This window comes from Heptranchias perlo, chromosome 35, assembly GCF_035084215.1.
Source record: "Heptranchias perlo isolate sHepPer1 chromosome 35, sHepPer1.hap1, whole genome shotgun sequence".
NCBI lineage: Eukaryota > Metazoa > Chordata > Chondrichthyes > Hexanchiformes > Hexanchidae > Heptranchias > Heptranchias perlo.
In genome coordinates, this window is record NC_090359.1 from 11,444,949 (window position 1) to 11,467,236 (window position 22,288).

The 22,288-nt window shown below is 45.0% G+C and overlaps 1 protein-coding gene and 4 non-coding genes across 5 annotated transcripts in view; 1 reads left to right on the plus strand and 4 right to left on the minus strand.

The window, feature by feature from the left end:
* LOC137302345 (zona pellucida sperm-binding protein 3-like) overlaps window positions 1–22,288 on the minus strand; it is a 1,023,493-nt gene that overhangs the window by 753,393 nt on the left and 247,812 nt on the right. The window lies entirely within an intron of this gene.
* On the minus strand, window positions 7,026–7,097 carry trnah-gug (transfer RNA histidin (anticodon GUG)). The gene has a single exon. It is a non-coding gene; the product is annotated as a tRNA-His (tRNA).
* On the minus strand, window positions 15,457–15,528 carry trnad-guc (transfer RNA aspartic acid (anticodon GUC)). Its single transcript has one exon. It is a non-coding gene; the product is annotated as a tRNA-Asp (tRNA).
* On the minus strand, window positions 17,584–17,655 carry trnad-guc (transfer RNA aspartic acid (anticodon GUC)). The gene has a single exon. It is a non-coding gene; the product is annotated as a tRNA-Asp (tRNA).
* trnad-guc (transfer RNA aspartic acid (anticodon GUC)) lies at window positions 20,735–20,806 on the plus strand. Its single transcript has one exon. It is a non-coding gene; the product is annotated as a tRNA-Asp (tRNA).

Sequence of the window (22,288 nt, forward strand, 5' to 3'; positions counted from 1 at the left end):
ACCCGGGCTAATTCACCAGCCCGAAACAGAGAGAGACAGAAAACTGCTCATTATTCCAGGATTATCCAGGAATCCAAAGATACCCCCAGTATCTCTTCTCGACCACAAACCGACTTCTTGCACCCCCTGCCTCCTCCACCCTCACCACAAAATTTGCGAGGAGCTCCTGGACTATTTTGTCACAAAGATTGAGACCATCCGTTCAGCTGCCGCTTCAGTGGAAAACTCTCCAGTGGCTGGAGTCAGAAGGAGCACAAAAGAAGATGGTAGTGGTTGTTGGAGGCCAATCATCTCAGCCCCAGGACATTGCTGCAGGAGTTCCTCAGGGCAGTGTCTTTGGCCCAACCATCTTCAGCTGCTTCATCAATGACCTTTCCCCCATCATAAAGTCAGAAATGGGGATGTTTGCTGATGATTGCGCAGTGTTCAGTTCCATTCGCAACCCCACAGATAAGAAGCAGTCCGTGCCCACATGCAGCAAGACCTGGACAATATCCAGGCTTGGGCTCATAAGTGGCAAGTAACATTCATGCCAGATAATTGCCAGGCAATGACAATCTCCAACAAGAGAGAGTCTGACCACCTCCCCTTGACATTCAACGGCACTACCATCGCCGAATCCCCCATCATCAACATCCTGGGTGTCACCATTGACCAGAAACTTAACTGGACCAGCCATATAAATACTGTGGCTACACGAGTAGGCCAGAAGCTGGGTATTCTGTGGTGAGTGACCCACCTCCGGACTCCCCAAAGCCTTTCCACCATCTACAAGGCACAAGTCAGGAGTGTGATAGAATACTCTCCACTTGCCTGGATGAGTGCAGCTCCAACAACACTCAAGAAGCTCGACACCATCCAGGACAAAGTAGCCCACTTGTTCCGCACCCCATCCACCACCCTAAACATTCACTCCCTTCACCACCGGCGCACTGTGGCTGCAGTGTGTACCATCCACAGAATGCACTGCAGCAACTCGCCAAGGCTTCTTCGACAGCACCTCCCAAACCCACGACCTCCAACATCTGGAAGGACAAGGGCAGCAGGCACATGGGAACAACACCACCTGCACGTTCCCCTCCAAGTCACACACCATCCCGACTTGGAAATATATCACCGTTCCTTCATCGTCGCTGGGTCAAAATCCTGGAACTCCCTACCTAACAGCACTGTGGGAGAACCTTCACCACATGGACTGCAACAGTTCAAGAAGGCGGCTCACCACCACCTTCTCAAGGGCAATTAGGGATGGGCAATAAATGGTGGCCTCGCCAGCGACGCCCACATCCCATGAACGATTAAAAAAGCCAGTAATGGCGCGGCTGGAATACAAAACCATGCTGGCAAAGCTCAATGGATTAGCAGTCCATCACCTCAACCACTCAGCCACCTGGTCGCAAGAACAGTGCAAAGAAAGCCCTTTTATTTGATTCTTTCAAGGCAAAAATCTTGGACTCAAAGGTCAGAGTCGGAAAGCCGCTTTTCAATCACCAGTTCCGAGATTCTGGACAACACTCTTGTGAAGCGGTAGCGTGGCCGAGCGGTCCAAGGCGCTGGATTTAGGCTCCAGTCTCTGCGCTGCCATAATCTGAGCTGTTGAACATTTTAGCCTCATCACCAAAATCTTTCTTTTCTCAGCAGTGTCATGCGTGCCATTAATGTTGTTGGGGCACAACTGCCACACCTCATGTGCTGCGTCGTGATCGTTTTGTGGTTAACACTCTGCGTTGTGGTCGCAGTAACATCGGAGCGAATCCGAGTCTCCACAGAGTTTCATTTACCGATTTTTTCCTTTCCCACATGTGCTGAGAGGATGCAGCAAGAAATCAATCTTCAGAACATGAAAGAAAAATGTTTTGGTGAAACCTTTCAATTCCGTCAAATCCCACCTCTCTCACATGCCTGTACTTGATGTTCCACAGTTCAAACCCGCCTCTTCTCCCAGCTTTTTCTTCCTTCCACAGTCAATAGGCCGCCTTTACTTTCCTCCTTCCATTTCATGGACACTTTCCTGCTGCATTGCCGACTCTAACATTCACTTTCACGATCTCACTCCTTTAAGTTTGTTCTGCTCCGACCGCTGTTTCTATTGGGCACATGTCCCATTCACACCAATGTTCATTTGTGCCTTGAAACCAGTCGATACATTTCGATCTGCGTGACCGCTCGACAGACAAACACGACGAAAGCAGGGTTGGTCTCTGGAAAGACAGCCGCCCGATTGTTCACGAAATTTACTTGGGGAATCTTGTGATCCAGGGGATGGTAACTGAAGAACTGGTTTTTGTTTTGATGCTTGTTGGCTCTTTTCTCTCACCAGTTGATGTGCGTGAGTGACGGGCAGCGCGACAGAGCAGCGAATGGCGGTTGAAAGGTTCACATTTGGCAAGTTGGGGCGGTGCAGTAAGATCGGAAGTGTTCCGCCTTGATCTTAATCGTTCTGTTGAAACGTGCGATTGAATCGAGTATAGGATAAATGTAAAGAGCGCCTGTGGGGAAAAAGGAGCGATTACAGGCCATGAGCGGAAGGTCTTTCAAATTCTCGTGGCGCAGGACGCTGTGTGCGGAAACGGCAGATTTTAAAGCGCGTGTGTAGGAAAGTAAAGTGCGATCTTGTGTGTGAGAAGAGCACAAGAAAGTTGTGCTTGAAGCTGCGCCCTTGAGGCAAGTTGCAGGTTGTCAGGAAAACTGCTCCAGTGAAAGCTCAAAAATAAACCCAGAAACTGCTGGCAACACTCAGCAGGTCAGGTAGTATATGTGGGGAGATACTCAAGTATTTATCCAATTCTCCTTTTAAAGTTACGATTGAATCGAGCTCCACCATCCATTAAGGCAGTGCGTTCCAGATCATAACAATTTGCTGTGTAAAAAAACCTGCTTATTTCCCTCTAGTTCTTTTGCCAATTATCTTAAATCTGCGTCCGTTGGTTGCCGACCCTCCCGCCAGTGGGTGAAGTTTCTCCTTATTCACTCGATCAAAACCCCTCTTAATTTTGAACACGTGGATTACTTCTACCCTTAACCTTCATTGCTCGAAGCAGAACAATCCCAGGTTCTCGAGTCTCTCCACACAACTAAACCCCATCCCTGGTATAATTCTGGTAAATCTCCTCTCCATCCTCTCCAAGACCTTGACCTCCTTAATAAATTATAGTGCCCAGAATTGGACACATTACTTCAGATGAGGCCTGAACAATGATTTATAAACGTTTAACATAACTTCCTTGCTTTTGTACTCTATTTCTCTATTATTAAGCCAAGGAACCGGATGCTGTTTTAACGGTTTCACCAACTTGTGCTGCCACATTCAAAGATGTTGATGAAAACTGTCGAAACTTAACACTATACAAATGCATTAACACCCAAACAAGTAGTACAAGGAGAAACTTTATTGAACCCCAACTTGTATACAAGTGGATGTGCACCTCAAACAATGGTTGAGGGTGCAACTTCGCCGAGTCAATGAATCAGTTCATGTTTATACAATTCATGAGGCAACGCCCACCTGTTACAGAATATGGGCGTACACGTACATTCTTTATTGGCTCAGGTAGTTGGTCAATCAAGTAGTGAGCCAGCCGCCGAACATCCATAGACATCACGTAGGCCTGAGCAGATGTCAGCTATTTTCTTTCTCTCTGCATTCCTGTTCCTTGTTATCAGTAAGGCTGGAGCCAGTCTCAAGGCTTCATGGCCATTCATCACCTCTATTATTATTATATTCTGTCCTTCTCTCAAGGAAGGCCTGGCTGTGCTAGGCCTAATTATCAACATACCAAGGCTCAAACGCAATTACACAATTGTGCTTACTTTGTGTTTGTGGCTAATCCTATCATGTGAGTTAATAAAGAGTTAATATGGTCAAGTATCCCGTCATGCACTTCCACAAAATTACCAGTAACACATTGGGTGAGAACGAATAACAGAGCACAGGCCGGGATGGCGGAGAGAGACAGAGACACGTGTTGTGATCTGTAACTTTTTATAAACACTTCAGTTTATTTCACTCCGTGTGCAACACCGTGCGATCTCCCCTGGTGTGTCAGCTTTCAGTGTTTATACAGAGTGTAATATATTGAATTGTCTCTTGGATCAGAAGGAGTGGTAGACGGGGGTCTGTGTGCGGAGGGTTCGGGGGGTGAGCTCTGATTCCCGCCCTCTTCTGGATTGAAAGGAGAAAAGAATGAATGAGAGAGAGAAGTGATGTGGGAGAAGGGATGATGGAAGAATTTGTCCGTGAACTTAATTAAAGTGGCCAAAAATAAGATAATATTAAGATATCATCAGCAGAACATTAATACAAGCTGTAAAACAAAAGAAAAATACTGCAGATGATGGAAATCTGAAGTAAAAACAGAAAATGCTGGAAATACTCAGCAGGTCAGGCAGCATCTGTGGAGAGAGTTCTGATGAAATGTCATCGGCCTGAAAGGATGTTTCTCTCTCCACAGATGCTGCCTGACCTGCTGAGTGTTTCCCGCATTTTCTGTTTTTATTATTAATATAACCTGAGCTCTCGCGAGCGTTCATTGGTCGATTCACTGATAAAGCTGGGAATTGAGGGGAAGCTGGTTCATGGCGAACCCCAGCTCTGAATCCCCCCGGCAGAGAGTTCAAGGAATGTTTAATATAAATGAGATTCAACGAGAGTCTCAGAAAATCTCTCCTTGATGGTCGGTCTCATTCTCCCGAAGTGAGGAATGAGCGGGAGGGGTTATATTTTATTCCAAGAGGAAGTCTCAAAGTGCAGTTCACAGTGGGGCTGAAACAGCTGAATTGGGCGAGCGTTCAACAGAAAATGTAAAGGTTCCTGGTTCGATCCCGGGTTTCAGCAGTTTTCTGTTATTTTGTTTCTTCTTCTATGGGCCGATTCTCAAACATTTATTTACACTGACATTTTTACCCGACACTGAACGGTTGGGGATGGAATAGAGAGACATCAAGGATGTCTGTATTTAGCTTTTTTTCTCAATTTCCTTCTGCCTTTCTCTCTGGTTTTTGTTTCTCTCGGTGCCCGATGAACATTTGATTTGATGCATTTGTCCTAAACTGATGCCCTTTCCACATCTCAGGGCGGTCAGACACGCTCTGTCTGTCTGTTACTGCTTGTGACCATTAACGGGAACAGGCCGCGAGTTAAACATTTATCAGCAAACCGCCAGAGAGATAACACAGCGGGAATAAAACACATTGCCTCACATTGTTAGACACCGAGTGACACAGATTGGAATGTGTGTCAGTAAACAGACCCGGAAAACAGAGTCCGAGAAAGGAAAGAAATAGAGAGATAGAAAAGAGTGATAAAAGGAAATAAACCCCTTTCTCCACCCCAACAACAACAACAACTTGCATTGATATCGCGCCTTTAACGGAGTAAAACGTCCCAAGGCGCTTCACAGGAGCGATTATCAAATAAAATGTGACACGGAGCCACATAAGGAGATATTGGGACAGGTGAGGTAGGTTTTAAGTGTCTTAAGGGAGGAGAGAGAGGTCGAGAGGCGGGGAGGTTTATGGAGGGAAATCCAGAGCTTTGGGCCCAGTCGGTTGAAGGCACGGCCGCCAATGGTGGAGCGATGAAAATCGTGGATGCGCAAGAGGCCTATTTTTTCATGCCCTCTCTTTGCTTTCCTATTTTCCTTTTTAATTTCACCAACGTTTAATGATTTCTCACCATTTAAAACATATTCTGTTCTTTTATTCTTCCCATCAAAGTGAATAACCTCACATTTCCACACATTATACTCCATCTGCCATCTTCTTGCCCACTCACTCAACCTGCCTATATCCCTTTGCAGACATTTTGTGTCCTCCTCACAGCTTACTTTCCTGTCTATCTTTGTATCGTCAGCAAACTTGGACACATTGCACTCGGTCCCTTCATCTAAGTCGTTAATACAGATTGAAAATAGCTGACGCCCAAAAACGGCCGGCATTGCTCTCTGTTCAGTCAAGAGGAACTTCCCTGCCTGGAAATTGCTCCCAGCCTTGTTGAGGTGCAACACGTCCATCTTGTGCAGGTGTTTAATATTAATCAATGCACAATGAGGCCCTGGGAAAGCGAGTATCTCTCCACAGATACTACCTGACCTGTTGAGTGTTGCCAGCAGTTTCAGGGTTTATTTTTGTGCTTTCACTATCGCAGTTTTCCTGACAACCTGCAACTTGCCTCAAGGTCGCAGCTTCAAGAACAACTTTCTTGTGCTCTTCTCACACACAAGATCGCACTTTACTTTCCGACACACGCGCTTTAAAATCTGCCGTTTCCACACACAGCGTCCTGCGCCACGAGAATTTGAAAGACCTTCTGCTCATGGCCTGTAATCGCTCCTTTTTCCCCACAGGCGCTCTTTACATTTATCCTCGACTCGCTTCAATCTCACGCTTCAACAGAACTATTAAGATCAAGGCGGAACACTTCCGATCTTACTGCACCGCCCCAACTTGCCAAATGTGCACCTTTCAACCGCCATTCGCAGCTCTGCAGCGCTGCCCGTCGCTCACGCAACTCAACTGTTCAGAGAAAAGAGCCAACAAGCATCAAAACAAAAACCAGTTCTTCAGTTACCATCCCCATGATCATAAGATCACCCAAGTGAATTTCGTGAACATTCGGGCGGCTGTCTTTCCAGAGACCAGCCCTGCTTTCGTCGTGTTTGTCTGTCGAGCGGTCACGCAGATCGAAATGTATCGACTGGTTTCAAGGCACAAATGAACATTGGTGTGAATGGGACATGTGCCCAATAGAAACAGCGGTCGGAGCAGAACAAACTTAAAGGCATAAGATCGTGAAAATGAATGTTAGAGTCGGCAATGTTCATGAAATGGAAGGAGGAAAGTAAAGGCGGCCTATTGACTGTGGAAGGAAGAAAAAGCTGGGAGAACAGGCGGGTTTGAACTGCGGCACATGAAATACAGGCATGTGAGAGTGCTGGGATTTGATGGAATATTTGGTTTTATTTCATGTATTGAAGATTGAAATATTACTGCATTCGATGAGCAAGAGAGGCAGAAGACAAAAACTATGCCGTGACTCGGATTTGAACCGAGGTTGCTGCGGCCACAACGCAGAGTACTAACCACTATACGATCACGGCACCACACCACAACTGGAACTACTCTACCTATAGTATTTATAAAGCTCCTTTAAGGTATCAAAAGATCCCAAGGGGCTTCACAGTCACGTTTTCAAATAAAATTTGACACAACCACAGAAGGAGATATTAGAAGCAAAATACTGCCGATGCTGGAAATTTGAAAAAAAAAACAGAAAATGTTGTAAATAATCAGCAAGTCAGGCAGCATCTGTGGAGAGAGAAACAGAGTTAACGTTTCAGGTCGATGATCCGTCGTCAGAACTGGAAAAGGTTGAAGATTAAACAGAAATTGTGCACTTTGACTGATACTTCACGTTATTCACATCTTACACTCGCAACACCTCCGGCCGCCAATAAGGACTTTGCTGATTTGAGCAGAGTTCAGCGAGCAATGCAAAATTCATCCACCGTGGCTTCGGATTGGACTGAAACCCAGGACTTCTGGATGAATATACTGAAGGAACCAACACATCAAACGGTAAATGTAATAATGGCGCGGATGGGATAAAAACCATGCGTGGAGAGAGAGGTCGAGAGTGAGCATGTGGCGGTGCGTGGCGTTGAGCGTGGATCTCAGGAAGCGGCGGGAGCAGTGGTTGGAGGAACGCTGAATATCATGGAGATATCTGGAATCATGGGCGGATCCGAAACATGAAGGGTGGAATTTAAGTTGGAATCCACGTGGAATAAGTCGGAGACGGACACAGTTGCTGAGGAAGGAGATGTGTCTGTGAAAGTGAGTTTTAGTAGAAACCTGATCAAACACTCTCTCTTCAGCAGCACCGACTCTCTCTACTTCAGAGCTGTCCTGGTCCGCAGTTCCATTTCATCCTTCGCCTCATCCGGCGCTTCAACAAAAAACTTTTTTCCTTCCTTTCAGGTGTCAAGGACCGCAAGTTTCAACAATTCTTAGATTCCAACACCCCTCCCGATCCTTCTTCCCCTTCACTTTCCTCTGACCCCACCCCTCCCTCCAATCTCTTTGTCGTGTTTTCACCATTCCCTCTGACCTTCCCCTCTCTGACCCCGAACGTCAGTCCTCAGCAAAGGCTTCAGTTTCATCCCCGTACGCCCCCACCTCAATGGGTTTCGAGCTGGACACGATGCTGAGCTCTTCTTCCGTCGCCTTCACCTCCGCGCCCATTTCTTTGGCCAGGAGTCTTCCCCCCGCACAGCGGACCCTGTCTCCCATCTTCAGATTTCTCATTCCACCTGGACCCCTCCCTCTATCCTCTTACCCTCTCTTGATCTTTCCATTGGGAACTGCCGGCGTGACATCGGCCGTCTCAATTTCTTTACTCCCCTCACTCACTCTAACCTCCCTCCATCTGAACTCGCAGCACTCCGTTCTCTCAGGTCCAACCCTGACATTGTCATTAAACCTGCTGACAATGGCGGCGCTCTTGTTGTTGTGAGGCGAACAGACCTCTACCTAGCGGCGGCTGAACGCCAACTCTCCGATACCTCCTCCTACCTTCCCTTGGAGCGTGATCCCACCACCGAACATCAAGCCATAGTTTCCCAGACCGTCAATGACCTCATCTCCTCTGGAGAACTTCCTCCCCAAGGCCTCCACCTCATTGTCCCCCAACCCCGCTTCTAACTCCTTCCAAGATCCACATGCAGAACTGACCCAGGAGATCCATCGTCTCAGCCTGTTCGTGCCCACGGATAATTATTTCTTCCTAGTTTGACTCTACTTTCTCTCCCCTCGTCCAGTCTATTCCGACCAATATCCACGAATCTTACAACTCCATGCGCCACTTGAACAATTTCTAGTTCCCCGGCACTAACCATCTCCTTTTCACCATGGACTTCCAGTCCGTCTACACCTCCACCACCACCCCCCCCCCACCCCCCACAACAGGACGGCCTGCGGGCCCTCCGCCTATTCCATGAACGAAGGCCCAACCTATCCCCATCCTCCACCACTCTCCTCCGTCTGGCTGAACTTGTTCTTACTTTGGACAACTTCTCCTTTGACTCCACTCACTTTCTCCAAATGAAAGATGTCACTATGGGAACTCATGTGGGTCCGAGCTATGCCTGACTTTTTCTGGGGGATACGTGGAAGATTCTTTGTTCCAGTACTACTCAGTTCCCCTCGCCTCTTTTTCTGGTACATCGATGTCACTTCCTGCTCTCGCCCCAATCAAGTTCGCTTCCAATTTCCACCCTTCCCTCGCCTTCACACGGTCCATCTCTGAACCTTCCATTCCCTTCCTCGACTTCTCTATCTCCATTTCCGGGGATGGTCTGTCAACCAATATCTGTTATAAGGCCACCGACCCCAACAGCTACCTTGATTACACTTCATCCCACCCCGCTTCCTGTAAGGACTCTATTCTGTTCTCCCAGTTTCTCCATCTCCGTCGTGTCTGTTCTGATGATGCCACCATCCACACAAATGCTTCCGATATGTCTTCCTTTTTCCTCAATCGAGGATTCCCCTCCACTGCAGTTGACTGCGCCCTCGACTGTGTCGGTCCTATTGACTCCACTTCTGCCCTTACCCCTTCCCCTCCCTCCCTCCCAGAACCATGATAGGGTCCCCCTTGTCCTTACCTTCCACCTCACCAGCCTCCACATTCAATGTATGATCCTCCGCCATTTCCTCCACGTACAAGCGCGATGCCACCACCAAAAACATCTTCCCCTCCCCTCCCTTTTCAGCCTTCATAATGGACCGCTCCCTCCACAACACCCTGGTCCACTCTTCCATCACCCCAAACACCCGCTCTGCTCCCCACGGTACCTTCCGACTCGAGCGCAGGAGATGCAACACCTGCCCTTTCACCTCCTCCCTTCCCACCTTCCAGGGCCCCAAACATTCCTTCCAGGTGAAACAGCGATTTATTTGTAATAGCTTTGCTGAACACTTCCGCTCAGTCCACAAGCTTGACCCTGAGCTTCCGGTCTGTTGCCATTTTAATTCCCCGTCCCAATCCCACTCTGACCTCTCTGTCCTCGGCCTCCGACTCCGTTCCAATGAAGCTCAACATAAGCTCGAGAAACAGCACCTCATCTTTCGATCAGGCTCTTTACAACCTTCTGAACTCAACATTGATTTAAATAACTTCAGATCATAAACACTGCTCACATTTTTTCGGAGATCAAGTGCTGATTGTGGTTCTAATGTTGCCATTTACAGCTCCTCTTGACCCATCTTTTGTTTCTTTACTTGTCCCATCACCACCCTCCTTGCCTTGCACCGTCATTCCTTTTGTTATTTAATCACTCCTGCCCTCCACCCTATCAGAGAGCTTCCCTTTTGTTCTTTCCTCCCCTCCCCTTCCTCCCCCATCCCTTTTCCTGACTCTGTACTTGCTTAAAAACTGTTTAATCTTCAACCTTTTCCATTTCTGACGAAGGGTCATCGACCTGAAACGTTAACTCTGTTTCTCTCTCCACAGACGCTGCCTGACTTGTTGAGTATTGACAGCATTTTCTGTTTTTATTTCAAATTTCCAACATCTGCAGTATTTTGCTTCTAATATCTCCTTATGTGGCTCGGTGTCAAATTTTGTTTAAATCCGCTCCTGTGAAGCGCCTTGGGACGTTTTGCTACGTTAAAGGTAAATAGTACAGACAACGTTTGCACAGGTGGGATGTGGTGCCGTGATCGGATAGTGGTTCGTACTCTGTGTTGTGCGCTGCTTCTTTTGTCTTCTGCCTCTCATGCAAATAGAATGCAGTCATCTTTGATACGTGAAAGCAAATCTAATATTCCATCAAATCCCAGCACTCTCACATGCCTGTACTTGATGTTCCACAGTTCAAACCCGCCTCTTCTCCCAGCTTTTTCTTCCTTCCACAGTCAATAGGCCGCCTTTACTTTCCTCCTTCCATTTCATGGACACTTTCCTGCTCCATTGCCGACTCTAACATTCACTTTCACGATGTCACGCCTTTAAGTTTGTTCTGCTCCGACCGCTGTTTCTATTGGGCACATGTCCCATTCGCACCAATGTTCATTTGTGCCTTGAAACCAATCGATACGTTCCGATCTGCGTGACCGCTCGACAGAAAAACACGACGAAAGCAGGGCTGGTCTCTGGAAAGACAGCCGCCCGGATGTTCACGAAATTTACTTGTGGAATCTTGTGATCCAGGGGATGGTAACTGAAGAACTGGTTTTTGTTTTGATGCTTGTTGGCTCTTTTCTCTCAGCAGTTGAGTTGCGTGAGTGACGGGCAGCGCTTCAGAGCTGTGAATGGCGTTTGAAAGGTGCACATTTGGCAAGTTGGGGCGGTGCAGTAAGATCGGAAGTGTTCCGCCTTGATCTTAATAGTTCTGTTGAAACATGCGATTGAATCGAGTATAGGATAAATGTAAAGAGCGCCTGTGATGAAAAAGGAGCGATTACAGGCCATGAGCGAAAGGTCTTTCAAATTCTCGTGGCGCAGGACGCTGTGTGTGGAAACGGCAGATTTTAAAGCGCGTGTGTCGGAAAGTAAAGTGCGATCTTGTGTGTGAGAAGAGCCCAAGAAAGTTGTTCTTGAAGCTGCGCCCTTGAGGCAAGTTGCAGATTGTCAGGAAAACTGCTATCGTGAAAGCTCGAAAATAAACCCAGAAACTACTGGCAACACTCAACAGATCAGGCAACATCTGTGGAGAGATATTCGCTTTCCCAGGGCCTCATTGTGTATTGATTAATATTAAAGACCTGCACAAGATGGACGTGTTGCACCTCAACAAGGCTGGGACGAATTTCCAAGCAGGGAAGTTCCTCTTAACTGAACAGAGAGCAATGCCGGCCGTTTTTGGGTGTCAGCTATTTTCAATCTGTATTAACGACTTAGATGGAGGGACCGAGTGCAATGTGTCCAAGTTTGCTGACGATACAAAGCAAGATGGGAAAGTAAACTGTGAGGAGGACACAACCTGTCTGCAAAGGGATATAGACAGGTTAAGTGAGTGGGCAAGAAGGCGGCAGATGGAATACAATGTGTGGAAATGTGAGGTTATTCACTTTGATGGGAAGAATAAAAGAACAGAATATGTTTTAAATGGTGAGAAATAATTAAATGTTGGTGAAATTAAAAAGGAAATTAGGAAAGCAAAGAGAGGGCATGAAAAAATACTGGCAAGTAAAATTAAGGAAAACCCAAAATATTTTATAAATACATAAAGAGCAAGAGGATAACTAAGGAAAGAGTAGGGCCTATTAGAGGCCAAAAAGATAACCGATTCGTGGAGGTGGAAGACGTGGGAATGGTTCGCAATGAATAATTTGCGTCTGTCTTCGCAAAAGAGGGGGACGATGCAGAGATTGTAGTTAAGGAGGAGGAATGTGAAATATTGGATGGGATAAACATAATGAGAGAGGAAGTATTAAGGGGTTTAGCATCTTTGACAGTAGATAAATTGCCAGGCTCGGATGAAATGTATCCCAGGCTGTTGAAAGAAGCAAGGGAGGAAATAAGGGAGGTTCTGACCATCATTTTCCAATCGTCCCTGGCTACAGGCATGGTGTCGGAGGATTGGAGGACTGCTAAAGTTGGCCGTTCTTTAAAAATGGAGAAAAGGACAGACCCAGTAAATACAGGCCAGTCAGTCTAACCTCGGTGGTGGGCAAATTATTGGAATCAACTCTGAGGGACAGCATGAACCTTCATTTAGAAAGGCACGGATTAATCAAGGACAGTCAACATGGATTTGTTAAGCGAAGGTTTTGTCTGACTGACTTGATTGAATTTTTTGTGGAGGTGACAAGGAGGGTTGATGAGGGTCATGCGTTTGATTAGTCTACATGGATTTTAGCAAGGCTTTTGACAAGGTCCCACATGGCAGACTGGTCAAAAAAATAAAAGCCCATGGGATCCAGGGGAAAGTGACAAATTGGATTCAAAATTCGCTGAGTGGCAGGAAGCAAAGGGTCATGGTTGACGGATTGTGACTGGAAGGCTGTTTCCATTGGGGTTCACGGGGTTCAGTACTAGGTCCCTTGCTTTTTGTGGTATATATTAATGATTTAGACTTAAATGTAGCGGGCATGATTAAGAAGTTGGCAGATGATACAAACATTGGCCGTGTGGTTAATAGTGAGGACGAAAGCAGTAGAATGCAGAAAGATATCAGTGGACTGGTCAGGTGGGCAGACAAGTGGCAAATGGAATTCAATCCAGAAACGTGTGAGGTAATGCATTTGGGGAGGTCAAACAAGGCAAGGGAATACACAATAAATGGGAGAATACTGAGAGGTGTGGAGGGAGAGCGAGACCTTGGAGTGCGTGTCCACTGATCCCTGAAGGTAGCAGGACAGGTAGATAAGTTGGTTAAGGAGTCATACGGAATACTTTCCTTTATTAGCCGAGGCATACAATATTAGAGCAGGGAAGTTATGCTAGAACTGTATAAAACACTAGTTAGGCCACAGCTTGAGTGCTGTGCACAGTTGTGGTCACCACATTACAGCAAAGATGTGATTGCACTTGAGAGGGTACAAAGGAGATTTATGAGGATGTTGTCAGGACTGGAGAATTTTAGCTATGGGGTAAGATTGGACAGGCTGGGGTTGTTTTCTTTGGAACAGAGGAGCCTGAGGTGTGATTTAATTGAGGTGTATAAAATTATGAGGGGCCTGGATAGAATGGACAGGAAGGACCTATTTCCCTTAGCAGAGGGCCCATTGAGCAGGGGATTGGTCGGAGGATTAGAGATGAGCTGAGGAAAACAAAATTCACTCAGAGGGTGGTGGGGTTCTGGAACTCACTTCCTGAAAGGGTGGTAGAGGCAGAAACCATTTTAAACTAGGTGTAGGTGCAAATCTAACGATGGATTTCAAATTTATCACCTTAACCACTGCTTAGTTAAAATCGCAATGAGTGATCGCTCGGTAACACACCGTGCATCCAGCCCCCAACCCGTCTCCGTTCAATCATGTTCTGAAAGTGACAATCACCTGTTTAATTTTTTCTTCTGTTCTATTTTTCTCTGTAGTTTTGGAAGAAGAAGCTCGGCGAAGACATAAAATTAAAAGTTGGCGTCTGATAAATGCTTCCTCCCCGTCGGGGAATTAAACCCCGGACGAAGGTGGGGCAACTCACCACGATAAGAGAGAAAGAAAGAACGAAAGAAAGACAGAGTCAGTTGTCGTTGTCTAACAAAGAGATGGAAATGTAAAAGATTCTTTCTCGAGTGGCCCGTGGAAAATGAAACAAACTGTCATCAAGTAAACAGTGAAAAGAAATGCACTGATACATGAAGCATGTCTAACACCATCTGGGATGAGTGCACAGTCAATGCAGCAGTTCCTCGTTAGTATAGTGGTGAGTATCCCCGCCTGTCACGCGGGAGAACGGGTTTCAATTCCTCGACGGCGAGATTAAACTTTCGCCGCCTTTAAAAGCTTTTTCTCTCATTCATCTCCAATATTGGATGCGGAATATACAGTGTAAAACTGACTCGGAGTTTCCCACTTTCCCCAATTTAATTTCACTGATATTCCAGCGGTTTTAAAATCTGCTCTCAGCTTCACTCTTCACCTCGATGTTCGACTGGCTTCTGTGATGGTGGGGATTTCGGGAGGAGGCCGAGATGGATCATCCACTCGGCACTTCTGGCTGAAGACGGTTTCTAAAACTTTGCACTCACACGCTGGGCTTTACCATCATTGAGGATGGGGATGTTCATGGAGCCTCTTCCCATTAGTTGTTTAATTATCCACCATCATTCACAAATGGGTGTGGCAGGACTGCAGAGCTTTGACCTGATCCGCTGTTTGTGGGATCGTTTAGCTCTGTCCACAGCATGCTGCTTCCACTGTTTGTCAAGTAGTCCTGTGTTACTTTCAGGTTATTGGTGTGTGTTTTTGTCTGTGTGCGAGTGTTTATGTAGCTCGGAATGTGTGTGTTTGTGTATGTGTGAATATGACTATGTCTGTCTCACTTGTTATATGCGTTTCTGAGTGTCCCTCTCTTTCTTTCTATCTGTCACTTTTAACCTGCTCCCCAAATAATTTTTCTCTGGACCTTGACTAACAAAGAGATAGAAAGTAAGTCTTCTTTCAACAGTGGCATGTGGAAAGTTAATCAAATTGTCATCAAAGAAGTCGTTAAAATAGATTCACTGAAACATGCATCCTTTTCATTGCTGTATGTGAGATCTTTCATGTCTGCGCCTGTTCCGAGACCTGTCTCTCTCTGTTTCGGGCTGGTGACAGCGCGATTCTGCGTTTCATTTCTTGCCCATCATTGTGGTTCTCACATCGAGCTGAAGCGTGAGGCAGAGAGCAGATATTTAAAATCGCTGTGAAATCAATTTGTGGAAGTGGGAAAGGCCGAGTCAGTTTTTCGTTGTATTTTCAACATCCAATATTTCAGATAAATGAAAGTGAAGCTTCGAAAGCAGCAATAACCTCCTCGTCGGGGAATTGAACCCCGGTCTCCCGCGTGACAGGCGGGGATACTCACCACTATACTAACGAGGAATTCGTGCAGACATTTGCCGTATATTCACCACAGATGCTTCACGTTTCAGTGAATCTGTTTGAACTGTTCATTTGATGACAGTTTGTTTAACTTTCCACGGACCACTGTTGAAAGAAGAATTACCGACCACTTTTCCATCTCATGTTGGATCATGATGTGGGTAACGCGGGAGAGAGTGAGACAGATCTTCTCAGGAAAATATAGAAAATATGAGGCACATACACAGACAGACAGACACAGACACACATACACATGGATTGACTCAGAAATACTGAGAGTCAGAATATGGATAATTTGGCTGATTTTTGTTCCATTTCTGTCGTAGATTTCGTGAAATCTTGCAGATCAATTAAAATGAGCATAAAACTCGAGGTACTCAATGCTGTGGAATTTTAATTCACTTAAGAATTATTAATTCTACAAGAAACTTGTTGAATTTTGAAACGCAGAGATGAAACAGGTTGATGAATGACGGGATCTGAAGTCTGTCAGATTTGAACCTGCGCGGGGAAATGAATGAATTTCGAATCTGTCACCAAACCCACCAGTTAGTAAAAATCACAATTGCTCTGCATCCAGTCCTCAAATAGTCTCCGTACAATAATATTCTGAAAGTGACAATCACCTGTTTTTTTGCTCTGTAGTTTTTGTTTAGGAAGAAGGTCGGCGAAGACATAAAATTAAAAGTTAGCGTCTGAAAACTGCGACCTCCCAGTCGGGGTATTAAACCCCGGACTAAGGTGGGGCAACTCACCACGATAAGAGAGAAAGAAAGAACGAAAGAAAGACAGAGTCAGTTGTCGTTGTCTAACAAAGAGATGGAAATGTAAATGGTTCTTTCAAGAGTGGCCCGTGGAAAATGAAACAAACTGTCATCAAATAAATAGTTAAAAGAAATGCACTGATACGTGAAGCATGTCTAACACCATCTGGGATGAGTGCACAGTCAATGCAGCAGTTCCTAGTTAGTATAGTGGTGAGTATCCTCGCCTGTCACGCTGGAGACCGGGGTTCAATTCCCCGACGGGGTGATTAAACTTTTGCCGCCTTTTAAAGCTTTTTCTCTCATTTATCTCTAATATTCGATGCGGAATATACAGTGTAAAACTGACTCGGAGTTTCCCACTTTCCCCAATTTAATTTCACTGATATTCCAGCGGTTTTAAAATCTGCTCTCAGCTTCACTCTTCACCTCGATGTTCGACTGGTTTCTGTGATGTTGGGGATTTCGGGAGGAGGCCGAGATGGATCATCCACTCGGCACTTCTGGCTGAAGACGGTTTCTAAAACTTTGCACTCACACGCTGGGCTTTACCATCATTGAGGATGGGGATGTTCATAGAGCCTCTTCCCATTAGTTGTTTAATTATCCACCATCATTCACAAATGGGTGTGGCAGGACTGCAGAGCTTTGATCTGATCCGTTGTTTGTGGGATCATTTAGCTCTGTCTACAGCATGCTGCTTCCACTGTTTGTCAAGTAGTCCTGTGTTACTTTTAGGTTATTGGTGTGTGTATATGTCTGTGTGCGAGTGTTTATGTAGCTCGGAATGTGTGTGTTTGTGTATGTGTGAATATGACTATGTCTGTCTCACTTGTTATATGCGTTTCTGAGTGTCCCTCTCTTTCTTTCTATCTGTCACTTTTAACCTGCTCCCCAAATAATTTTTCTCTGGACCTTGACTAACAAAGAGATAGAAAGTAAGTCTTCTTTCAACAGTGGCATGTGGAAAGTTAATCAAATTGTCATCAAAGAAGTAGTTAAAATAGATTCACTGAAACATGCATCCTTTTCATTGCTGGATGTGAGATCTTTCATGTCTGCGCCTGTTCCGAGACCTGTCTCTCTCTGGTGACAGCGTGATTCTGCGTTTCATTTCTTGCCCATCATTGTGGTTCTCACATCGAGCTGAAGCGTGAGGCAGAGAGCAGATTTTTAAAATCGCTGTGAAATCAATTTGTGGACGTGGGAAAGGCCGAGTCAGTTTTTCATTGTATTTTCAACATCCAATATTGCAGATAAATGAAAGTGAAGCTTCGAAAGCAGCAATAACCTCCTCGTCGGGGAATTGAACCCCGGTCTCCCGCGTGACAGGCGGGGATACTCACCACTATACTAACGAGGAATTCGTGCAGACATTTGCCGTATATTCACCACAGATGCTTCACGTTTCAGTGAATCTGTTTGAACTGTTCATTTGATGACAGTTTGTTTAACTTTCCACGGACCACTGTTGAAAGAAGAATTACCGACCACTTTTCCATCTCATGTTGGATCATGATGTGGGTAACGCGGGAGAGAGTGAGACAGATCTTCTCAGGAAAATATAGAAAATATGAGGCACATGCACAGACAGACAGACAGACACACATACACATGGATTGACTCAGAAATACTGAGAGTCAGAATATGGATAATTTGGCTGATTTTTGTTCCATTTCTGTCGTAGATTTCGTGAAATCTTGCAGATCAATTAAAATGAGCATAAAACTCGAGGTACTCAATGCTGTGGAATTTTAATTCACTTAAGAATTATTAATTCTACAAGAAACTTGTTGAATTTTGAAACGCAGAGATGAAACAGGTTGATGAATGACGGGATCTGAAGTCTGTCAGATTTGAACCTGCGCGGGGAAATGAATGAATTTCGAATCTGTCACCTAACCCACCAGTTAGTAAAAATCACAATTGCTCTGCATCCAGTCCTCAAATAGTCTCCGTACAATAATATTCTGAAAGTGACAATCACCTGTTTTTTTGCTCTGTAGTTTTTGTTTAGGAAGAAGGTCGGCGAAGACATAAAATTAAAAGTTAGCGTCTGAAAACTGCTACCTCCCAGTCGGGGTATTAAACCCCGGACTAAGGTGGGGCAACTCACCACGATAAGAGAGAAAGAAAGAACGAAAGAAAGACAGAGTCAGTTGTCGTTGTCTAACAAAGAGATGGAAATGTAAATGGTTCTTTCAAGAGTGGCCCGTGGAAAATGAAACAAACTGTCATCAAATAAATAGTTAAAAGAAATGCACTGATACGTGAAGCATGTCTAACACCATCTGGGATGAGTGCACAGTCAATGCAGCAGTTCCTAGTTAGTATAGTGGTGAGTATCCCCGCCTGTCACGCGGGAGACCGGGGTTCAATTCCCCGACGGGGAGATTAAACTTTTGCCGCCTTTTAAAGCTTTTTCTCTCATTTATCTCTAATATTCGATGCGGAATATACAGTGTAAAACTGACTCGGAGTTTCCCACTTTCCCCGATTTAATTTCACTGATATTCCAGCGGTTTTAAAATCTGCTCTCAGCTTCACTCTTCACCTCGATGTTCGACTGGTTTCTGTGATGTTGGGGATTTCGGGAGGAGGCCGAGATGGATCATCCACTCGGCACTTCTGGCTGAAGACGGTTTCTAAAACTTTGCACTCACACGCTGGGCTTTACCATCATTGAGGATGGGGATGTTCATAGAGCCTCTTCCCATTAGTTGTTTAATTATCCACCATCATTCACAAATGGGTGTGGCAGGACTGCAGAGCTTTGATCTGATCCGTTGTTTGTGGGATCGTTTAGCTCTGTCTACAGCATGCTGCTTCCACTGTTTGTCAAGTAGTCCTGTGTTACTTTCAGGTTATTGGTGTGTGTATATGTCTGTGTGCGAGTGTTTATGCAGCTCGGAATGTGTTTGTTTGTGTATGTGTGAATATGACTATGTCTGTCTCACTTGTTATATGCGTTTCTGAGTGTCCCTCTCTTTCTTTCTATCTGTCACTTTTAACCTGCTCCCCAAATAATTTTTCTCTGGACCTTGACTAACAAAGAGATAGAAAGTAAGTCTTCTTTCAACAGTGGCATGTGAAAAGTTAATCAAAGAAGTAGTTAAAATAGATTCACTGAAACATGCATCCTTTTCATTGCTGCATGTGAGATCTTTCATGTCTGCGCTTGTTCCGAGACCTGTCTCTCTCTGGTGACAGCGCGATTCTGCGTTTCATTTCTTGCCCATCATTGTGGTTCTCACATCGAGCTGAAGCGTGAGGCAGAGAGCAGATTTTTAAAATCGCTGTGAAATCAATTTGTGGAAGTGGGAAAGGCCGAGTCAATTTTTCATTGTATTTTCAACATCCAATATTCCAGATGAATTAAAGTGAAGCTTCGAAAGCAGCAATAACCTCCTCGTCGGGGAATTGAACCCCGGTCTCCCGCGTGACAGGCGGGGATACTCACCCCTATACTAACGAGGAATGCGTGCAGACATTTGCCGTATATTCACCACAGATGCTTCACGTTTCAGTGAATCTGTTTGAACTGTTCATTTGATGACAGTTTGTTTAACTTTCCACGGACCACTGTTGAAAGAAGAATTACCGACCACTTTTCCATCTCATGTTGGATCATGATGTGGGTAACGCGGGAGAGAGTGAGACAGATCTTCTCAGGAAAATATAGAAAATATGAGGCACATACACAGACAGACAGACAGACACAGACACACATACACATGGATTGACTCAGAAATACTGAGAGTCAGAATATGGATAATTTGGCTGATTTTTGTTCCATTTCTGTCGTAGATTTCGTGAAATCTTGCAGATCAATTAAAATGAGCATAAAACTCGAGATACTCAATGCTGTGGAATTTTAATTCACTTAAGAATTATTAATTCTACAAGAAACTTGTTGAATTTTGAAACGCAGAGATGAAACAGGTTGATGAATGACGGGATCTGAAGTCTGTCAGATTTGAACCTGCGCGGGGGAAATGAATGAATTTCGAATCTGTCACCTCACCCACCAGTTCGTAAAAATCACAATTGCTCTGCATCCAGTCCTCAAATAGTCTCCGTACAATAATATTCTGAAAGTGACAATCACCTGTTTTTTTGCTCTGTACTTTTTGTTTAGGAAGAAGGTCGGCGAAGACATAAAATTAAAAGTTAGCGTCTGAAAACTGCTCCCTCCCAGTCGGGGTATTAAACCCCGGACTAAGGTGGGGCAACTCACCACGATAAGAGAGAAAGAAAGAACGAGAGAAAGACAGAGTCAGTTGTCGTTGTCTAACAAAGAGATGGAAATGTAAATGGTTCTTTCAAGAGTGGCCCGTGGAAAATGAAACAAACTGTCATCAAATAAATAGTTAAAAGAAATGCACTGATACGTGAAGCATGTCTAACACCATCTGGGATGAGTGCACAGTCAATGCAGCAGCTCCTCGTTAGTATAGTGGTGAGTATCCCCGCCTGTCACGCGGGAGACCGGGGTTCAATTCCCCGACGGGGAGATTAAACATTTGCCGCCTTTTAAAGCTTTTTCTCTCATTTTGTCTCTAATATTCGATGCGGAATATACAGTGTAAAACTGACTCGGAGTTTCCCACTTTCCCCGATTTAATTTCACTGATATTCCAGCGGTTTTAAAATCTGCTCTCAGCTTCACTCTTCACCTCGATGTTCGACTGGTTTCTGTGATGTTGGGGATTTCGGGAGGAGGCCGAGATGGATCATCCACTCGGCACTTCTGGCTGAAGACGGTTTCTAAAACTTTGCACTCACACGCTGGGCTTTACCATCATTGAGGATGGGGATGTTCATAGAGCCTCTTCCCATTAGTTGTTTAATTATCCACCATCATTCACAAATGGGTGTGGCAGGACTGCAGAGCTTTGATCTGATCCGTTGTTTGTGGGATCGTTTAGCTCTGTCTACAGCATGCTGCTTCCACTGTTTGTCAAGTAGTCCTGTGTTACTTTCAGGTTATTGGTGTGTGTATATGTCTGTGTGCGAGTGTTTATGCAGCTCGGAATGTGTTTGTTTGTGTATGTGTGAATATGACTATGTCTGTCTCACTTGTTATATGCGTTTCTGAGTGTCCCTCTCTTTCTTTCTATCTGTCACTTTTAACCTGCTCCCCAAATAATTTTTCTCTGGACCTTGACTAACAAAGAGATAGAAAGTAAGTCTTCTTTCAACAGTGGCATGTGAAAAGTTAATCAAAGAAGTAGTTAAAATAGATTCACTGAAACATGCATCCTTTTCATTGCTGCATGTGAGATCTTTCATGTCTGCGCTTGTTCCGAGACCTGTCTCTCTCTGGTGACAGCGCGATTCTGCGTTTCATTTCTTGCCCATCATTGTGGTTCTCACATCGAGCTGAAGCGTGAGGCAGAGAGCAGATTTTTAAAATCGCTGTGAAATCAATTTGTGGAAGTGGGAAAGGCCGAGTCAATTTTTCATTGTATTTTCAACATCCAATATTCCAGATGAATTAAAGTGAAGCTTCGAAAGCAGCAATAACCTCCTCGTCGGGGAATTGAACCCCGGTCTCCCGCGTGACAGGCGGGGATACTCACCCCTATACTAACGAGGAATGCGTGCAGACATTTGCCGTATATTCACCACAGATGCTTCACGTTTCAGTGAATCTGTTTGAACTGTTCATTTGATGACAGTTTGTTTAACTTTCCACGGACCACTGTTGAAAGAAGAATTACCGACCACTTTTCCATCTCATGTTGGATCATGATGTGGGTAACGCGGGAGAGAGTGAGACAGATCTTCTCAGGAAAATATAGAAAATATGAGGCACATACACAGACAGACAGACAGACACAGACACACATACACATGGATTGACTCAGAAATACTGAGAGTCAGAATATGGATAATTTGGCTGATTTTTGTTCCATTTCTGTCGTAGATTTCGTGAAATCTTGCAGATCAATTAAAATGAGCATAAAACTCGAGATACTCAATGCTGTGGAATT